The following is an 8,633-nucleotide window of genomic DNA, read 5'->3' as shown; positions in this document are numbered from 1 at the left end:
TGTCACAGAAACTTACTGAAATGACAAATGTTTTTCTTTGGTATTGATAATGTTGAATGTTATCAGTCAATAAGATTTTAAAATAAATTTTATTTATACTTTATATATCAGTAGTACTTTTTTTCCATTCTACAGAAATATGCAATAAGGTTAGCTGGAACTAAAACCAAATAGATGCATTTTTACTAAATTTTTATTAAGTTTATATGCATATAAGAATTATTTAAAGAACCCATTTAAAGGCCAAAATTTAAAGTATCTTTCTGGATGTAATTTATGGAATTGTGCATGTCATGATTTACTTAGCTGCTATTTTGATATTTCCTACAGTGATTGTAGGGAATGCCATCAGTTTCACAAATGGGAAGCCTGTAGATGGAATTATTGAGACAGTTTTGACATCTGATTCAAATGAAAGGATCATTATTTTGCATTTTGTTGAAAACCTATACTTGGAATATACTCATTGAAAAATGGCCAGATAACTAATGTTACTATTTTCCTACTTTCTCAATAGCTATAACAAGTGAGTGCAATTTTAGTAAAATTACATTTATTGATTTTTTTCTGTTAGTGTAGAAATGTTCTGACCCATTGAGTTCTTTCATTAAACATTTTCGTTAGCTAATATTACTTATTTATAATGTGAGAAATTATAATTCAGAAAGGTAATGAATTTTGAAGGTAAATATCCAACCTAGACATTTTAGCAACTTCATAGCAGCATACAAATTTAACTTATTTATGTACATTGATCTATAATATAATAATGTTCTCAGAATTAATTATATTGCAATTTTTCTTAGCTGTGAATATTTCATTTTAATGTTAATTTTAAGACCAATCATTTCCAAATATTAAGATCTCAGACTTCCATGATTCATTCACCAACTTTTAAGGAAGCAGCAAATTTTAATAATTTCATGCGTGTTTGTTTATTTAATTTCATGGAAATTGGCAGATCAGTGCATCACTCAGCCCTCATTAGAGAAGATTCTTCAGGCAGTAGATGAGAATCAGTACACCAATTACCAATTAGTCAATGTTCAGAGACTCAATCCTAAATATCATGTATCCATCAAACCCCTTCTCTCAGGGTTCAGGTAGCTTTGCAGAAGAGGAGCTGAGAATATTATAAAAGCCAGAGGTAATGAATGACTCAAAAGAAGCATAGTCTTCCAGACACATAGGATTGATGCACATATGTGCTCACAGAGACTATCACAGCACAAACAAAACCAGTTCAAACCAGAGAAAATCCCAGTACTAAAAATGGGAGGCAGAGACAAAGTCTTACTACTAATCAAGAAGTGATTTTCAGTTGATACCTGCTGGGAAAGAAAATAGTAATTTACTTCAGGACAATGTCAGTGGATATAGCAATCACACACTAGGATAGGTCCTGCTCCTAGGAACAACTGTCCAAAACAAAATAAAACATATTATTTATTTGTTTGTGTGTTTGTGGAGGGATTGCCATTTTTTTGTCTTGGTTTGTGTTTGTTTGGGAAGAGAAATAAACACACACACACACACACACACACACACACACACACACACACACACACAAATGAGAAAGAGAGAAACAGAACATGAAGTTGGATGGGTAGGGTGTTAGGGAGGTGGGGAGGACCTTGGAGTGGTTGGGGGAGGAGAAAAACATGATTAAAATATTTTGTATGAAAAAATAAATAAATAAAAAAACAGAATAAGCAAAAGTCTCCCTGGCCAGGTTCTCAAGGAATTTAAAACAAACAAAAAATATTCTTTACTTTTTAAAAAAAAATCAATTAAACCAGAAATCATAGTGTAGGAAATTACTTTTTCTAATAGTATTTGGATAATTTTGAATGTCTTACTTAATAAGGAAGATTCCTTTTTTAATTTTAACATAAAATACGGATCTCAGGAAGGGTTGCAATTATTTCTCCTCATTATAGTTCTTCTCTCCAGTATATCAAACCACATATGATAGTAATTGTGTTATGATATCAAGGAGATTGATAACATAGAAAAGATTATTTTAGAAGATGGTGTCCTAAGCCACTTTTTGATGGGATATCTCCTGTAGTCCAGGCTGGCCCACACCTCTTTAAGTAGTGAATCATAGCCTGGAACTTGTTATCCACCTATTTTGATCTCCTGAGTGTGAGGACTAGAGCATTGCCCCACTCGGCAATTTAGCGCTGGGGATCAAACCCAACGATTCATACATGCTTTGCAAGTGTACAACTGGTGGAGTTCCCATCCTATCCCTCTTCATTTGCTCCTTGGTTATTATTAATGGTTTTACTAGAATGAAAAAGATGTCCTTAACATTTCCAAAATTTCACTTATTATGTTTGTGAAATTTTAGAAAAAAATATAAGTTTTTTTTTAAGTAACCTTCTGTCAGTAATTGCATTTGAAGAATGAAACAAAGCTTTGTCAAAGTGTTTAGTGATTTAATTATCCCGAATTAAAATTCCATTGAAATTAAGCAATAGTAACGCTGATCATTGAGCTATTTATATAATTATTATTTAACATTATGTGAACACATTGTGTTAAATGAGCTACATTATTGGCTATGAATACGGTTTATTGTAAAGATTTGTTGATAGTTTATGTGCTTGCTTACTGTTTTATTGCTGTAAAGAGATACCTTGACCAAGGCAATCTGCACATAAGTACGGATTTAGCTGAGGACTTGCTTATAGTTTTAGAGGGTTAGTCTATGATCATCATGGGGAGAAGCAGTAAGGCATGATGCTTTAGCGGTACTTGACAGTTTAACATCCTGATTCACAGGCAGCAGACAAATAAAGTGTGTGTGGGAGGGGGAGGGAGGGAAGGAGAGAGAGAGAGAGAGAGAGAGAGAGAGAGAGAGAGAGAGAGAGAGAGAGAGAGAGAGAGAGAGAGAAATAGACAGAGAGAGACAGGGCCTGGTGTTGGCCTTTGAGACCTCAATGTGTACCCATTCCCAGTGGCATACCCCCTCCAAGAAGTCTCTACCTACTCCAGCAAGACCACATGTTTTGTCCTAATTCTTCATAAATAGCTCCACAAATGGAAATAAACATTAGCATATATGAGCCTATGGGAGTCATTCTCATTCAAATCACCTCATACTACTTTCTGGCACCCACAGTCTTACAACTTTATTATAATGCAAATTCATTCCATCCAACACCAATAGTCTACATGGACATTCACAGTCTCAACACTATATAAAATTCCAAGTCTCTTCTGAGACTGAAGGCAACATCTTGACTATAAAAACATGTAAAGGCAAAGCAAATACTATATGTTGCAGGATATTTGGCCACATTGTGAACCCAAGATTATGTTAATAAAATGAACCTTGAATCAGGGGGCAGAGCCAGTGACTAGTTGACAAGAATCAGTCATAGACTAGATGGAAGACCCAGGATAAGGATAGAGAGGTCCCTTCAGAGGGACCTGAAGACGTATGTGCTTTTTGGACTTTGGTTTTGGTCTAGGAAGTGTTGAAAGTCAGCTCCTCTGCTGCTACTTTGACCTACCAGGTTTTCACCCCAATATCTAACTCCTCAGTCTTTATTTTTAATAGAACACCTTAGATAAAATAAGTATAAATACATACCTCCAACATAAAGAATATATATTACCTTTCCAAAAGGTGAAAAAGGGAAGACAGTTGGAAAATACTGGAGTTAAGCAAGAATAAAATCCAGCATGCCAAATCCTTAAGTTCTGTGTCTCAGTGTCTATTTTATGAGACTTATTTGATGGATTTCATACTTTTTACTCCTCCCACTGTTGCTGACTACAGCACATTTCTCTCTCCTGGGCTGATTTCCCACTCCTTCTGCAGCTTTTCTTGGCAAATATTTCATAGTTGTAGCATCTCCAACATCTTGAGGGATCCAATACAATAGTTTCACACAATGACCTTTCCAGGCCTCTGTGCATGGACTCTCCGGCCACATATCTGAACTAAGTGGCTTTCCTTAACAATGAAGGAAACTTTTTTGTTTTGATGGTGAAGATCTGAGTTTATTTCAACATATGCTGAGGTTCAAAATATACGGAATATGCAAACATCTGAGTATTTAATTTAATTTTGCTAATATGGAAGTCTATTTGCTAGTATAATTATGTTTTGTAATTTCAAATATTTTATTTTCTCCCACAGATTCCACTTAATGTACAATATGCCCCATAAAGACAATTATTTTTATTAAAAAAGAAAATCTGCTCTATTGCACATATCAGGGCTATCTTTTATATACTAGAAACAAACTATGACATGAAATGTATTTTATAGATACACACCAGTTCCTCAAACTCTACTGTGAAGATACCAAAGTTTCAACCTCAAAATCCAACTTGGCTGGCTGTGGTCTCAACTAGTGGATAATCTTTTGTGACCCTCAGTGATATTTTTCTTCATTTTTTTTCTAGAATACTGTTTGCTTCTGGTTTAACAGACTTTGGTGGTCTGTGTCCCATTATTGTGCAACTCCAGACCCAACACAAGAATAGCCATCCGAGAGCCTATGGGGACTGTTCTCATTCAAACCACCACAGAGTATTTAGTTGTTAGTTTTAGAAAATATTATTTGCTTGGGTAGAGGGCTATAGAGTTTGAACTAAAAAGTCATTCCTGTTCCTATGTTGTCTGGAGGTGAGTTATACAAGAATTAGAAAGCAAAAGAACTTAGAAGGCCATGAAAGATTCATATGGACAAAAATGGAGAAGGAGAACTACAGCTATAGGGCAAGTAGGCATGTTGTATACTGCAGTCACAGTACACAGTGAAATACCAACTTGGAACAAAGAGGTATTCTAAGAACAAGAAAGTAAGTTTTGTTGGAAGCTAACATTTTTTCCTGAAATTTTCTACTGGAATATTTTTTTCTATTTATTTGAACCAATTTATTTATATAAAGTAAAATTCAAAAAATATTTTTATCACTCAAACTTTTTCTGTGTAATTATAATCATCAGTATTATACTGAATATAAATATTTTTATATGAAAATGTATTTGTGATTAACTGACTCTTCATGAAATCACGAGAAGTTTATAGTTAAAATTCTATTTCTTATAACTAAACAGCAATAAAATATAAATCAGCCAATATTGGGATGATTGTCATTTTTCCCTATTTATAGTTGTGTGTGTGTGTTTTATTTGGCACATATTTTCAAATACTGGAAACAGCCCTCTATTTAGCAGGAATCTCATAACAGTGTCAAAAAGAAAACCATGTTTCCCATACAACATCTGATATGAATTATGAGAACCTTTGGTAATATAATTACATTACCTACTATTTTGATTCAAACTCTTCAGTATTAGGAAACAGTACATAATTTTACCCTAGTAACTTTGTAACTTTGTGTAAAGCTAAATATTACAAAGTGTCTGACACAGAATTGATTTATTGATTTTAAAACACACACACACACACACACACACACACACACACACACACATATACACACACTTGCCCACAGTGAACTTACTTCTCAAAATTATATAAGAAATATAGAGACACTAATACTGACACTTCTATATTATATATCCTTCCTTAATAAGGAAATTATAATTGTTACCTTTGGGAAAACTGTATCAAAAATATTTCACTGTAATGAATAATTACCTCAAGCCTTTATTTATCCTTAAAAATGATTGCATTTATAAAGCTTTAATCTGACACATGTACCTGTCCTTTGTAGCATAATATGTAAATTAATCATTTTAAATCGACATTCTTCAAACAAAATAGATAACATAAAGGCCTAAAGAGGCTTCACATCTTCATAAACTTAATAGAAACTTAAATATTACATTTTAGAAAGTAAAGGCTCAGATGAGATAGACATATTGTTTGAACAGTTTGCAAAAACAGCATATTGTAATATTGTTCTTAAAGTATGTCCTGTGATATTTTGAATTTTATGTGTTGACACTGCTGACATATACAACATTTATATCCAATTTGGTTTAGCATATTAGAACAACATGGGATTCAAGAAATCTTTGACATAAATGCACAATGTTAAATGATCTAGGTGTCGTTCAGGGAGAAAAGAGGCAGCATGTGAACACGCTGATAGTGACTCCTGGGCCTTTATGGATAAGGCAGTTTGTTTCCAGACTGATTACACTGTCATTCACCAGGGCCTATCGTGTCTGTGGCTGTCGTGCTTGGTCTTTGACATTAACAATAAGATTAGAGCCAATACTGACTATCACAGCAGCAGCCAAGCTTAGAAAGATAGTAGAGAACTCACCCTGATGCAACTGCCTTAGCAGAGCAATCATTCCAGGCTTCTAAAAGACACATCTTCCCAATTATATCTAAGTGGAAAATACATCTGAATTTTTAGAAATTTGCAATATTAAATTGGTAAATCATGGAATCTGATTATTGCATTATGAATAGAAGCAGTAAATGCCTTTTGGTAGACATGAGTAAAACCCCTGCATGATAATGTGTGTAGTCTTATATACCATAAGTAAATAATAATCTCAATTAGCTTAAATCTTCCTTTCATACTTGATAATGAATCATTTCTTTTCATCAATCCAGGCCAGTGTGCACTGTGCTCTCTAAAGCATATCTATTTGACCAGTGTCCTTCAGAGAAGGAATTATTTTCAGAATATAAAAATATGAAAAGTATTATCCCTTAAATCACAAAGTATTGCTCTTTGTTATCTCAAAATGCATATAAGATAAGCAGTTGTTAATCTTCAGTTCCATATTTTATATAAAGTAGACATTAAATAGTACTAAAGACTATTATAGTATTTGTTCCTTATGCTTTGTTGCATATCATGGGACCCTGAGAAGCTTATGCACCTCACATACATCACTTATTAACACCTGTGGAACAGGAGCCTCGATGTAACTTAGCTAGCTTTTCTGTTGTGGTTTGACAGTGAGGCTCCATCTAACTAGACAGCAATCTAGATGTTATGTAGCACCCATTCGTATCTGGAAGCTTTCCTGGAAAGTAGCTCACTCCACTATCATTCAGGTAGTTGCGAGAATTTGTTCCCAGGAAATGGCAGGAGCATATTTTTGTTGGCCATATGCTGGAGGTCACTGTAACCTCTGAGAGGCAACCCAAGGGTCCTGGTCATGTTGTCCTCTCAAGAGCTCCTTACAAGTGGCAGCATACTGCCCCAAAGCTAATGAAGTTTTCTTCACTTCAGTTTTGTATTATTGAGTCCTGCATATTTTATCTTATCCAAAGATTAGAATGCCATCACCTTCACTATATTTTATTCCTTAAAAGCAATTCACATGCTTTCTCATTATTCCATCATGGGAAAACGTGCAGACTGTGTGTTTTATGTTATTCATGATGAAGTCTTATTTTGTTGGATATGACTGCAATTCAGAATTGAAAAATATAAAATACACAGTGATAGTTCATTCTTACTAAGAATATGAATGAGATTTTAGTTCAGAAGTGTGTCAGATCAGATAATATAATTTGCTGTGTTTCAGCCAAATCTTCTAAGAACTGTATCTCATACTTAATCCATAGTTAGAATTTTGTGATTTAAAAATAGTATTTGGAAGACAAAACATGAAATCTTTAGAAATTGAAACAATACTGCATTCTATTTGATTTCCAAAAATGGTCCTCCACCTGCACACACTGTATTCTGTGGATAAAGTTAACTCATGCACTAGCATCAGTGGACTGGCTTCCTATTGATTTTCACTAGAATTCAGCAAAGGAAAGACAAGAAAAAGAGCATAACAGAGGAAGAGAAACTGAGTCAATAAAAAGTCCCCATTTAAACTGCTCCGAATCATAATGCCAGTTACTATGTCTTTCAGGGATCATTGCTTCTTTCAGATTCCAGAGCCTTGGTGTTAGTTTCTTGTAACTGTCAATCATGCTGTAAGCCACTGTCAGCCTGTTCCTTCTGTATGTTTACTAACAGGAAATAGAAAATCTTTCTCTTTCGTACTGTTGATTGACCAAAGGGCATGTAAAATCAGTTTCTAGTTTCCAGTTTCCCATGCAGTGAGAATAATACCCATCTACACAGTGCAGTTATACCACAAAAGAGAAACTGAAATTAAGAAACTCAGAGCTTATAGATATAGATATAGATACAGATACAGATATAGATATAGATATGGATATGTATATATGTATGTATGTATATCAGTAGCTTATGTATAGGCTAAACTCTTCTTAGGAGAGAGTTTTTTTTTTCTCATTAAGAAAATCTGATAGTGTGTTGGTTGGAAATGTGGATCTCTACATTAAAAAGGAAAAGAAAACAGGAAAGCAGTACTATGAGGAAAAGACAGGTATGCAAATATTTTTGGAATGACAGGGACTTTAATTCCTAAAGCACTATTGTCATTTAATTATTCCTTATCAGAGAGCATCACTATTTTATAGGGTAGTAATCATGGAGATTTTTTCTAATATACTGTTCAAACTTCAGTGTTTTTCTCATTCCATTTCCTGCTAGGATCTTGTCTCACAGAGATGAAAAATTGTAGAAATGTCACTGAACCCATACAAACTGGCTCACAGGGGTGTTATTCATCATTTAGGCATATGTTCTGAATTCCCAAGTTTTAACTCATTGTCTGCAACTAGAAAATAGTCAATATTACACCATCA

The sequence above is a fragment of the Peromyscus maniculatus genome, chromosome 9, assembly GCF_049852395.1.
Source record: "Peromyscus maniculatus bairdii isolate BWxNUB_F1_BW_parent chromosome 9, HU_Pman_BW_mat_3.1, whole genome shotgun sequence".
Taxonomy (NCBI): domain Eukaryota; kingdom Metazoa; phylum Chordata; class Mammalia; order Rodentia; family Cricetidae; genus Peromyscus; species Peromyscus maniculatus.
Note: the sequence above shows the minus strand (reverse complement) of the source record.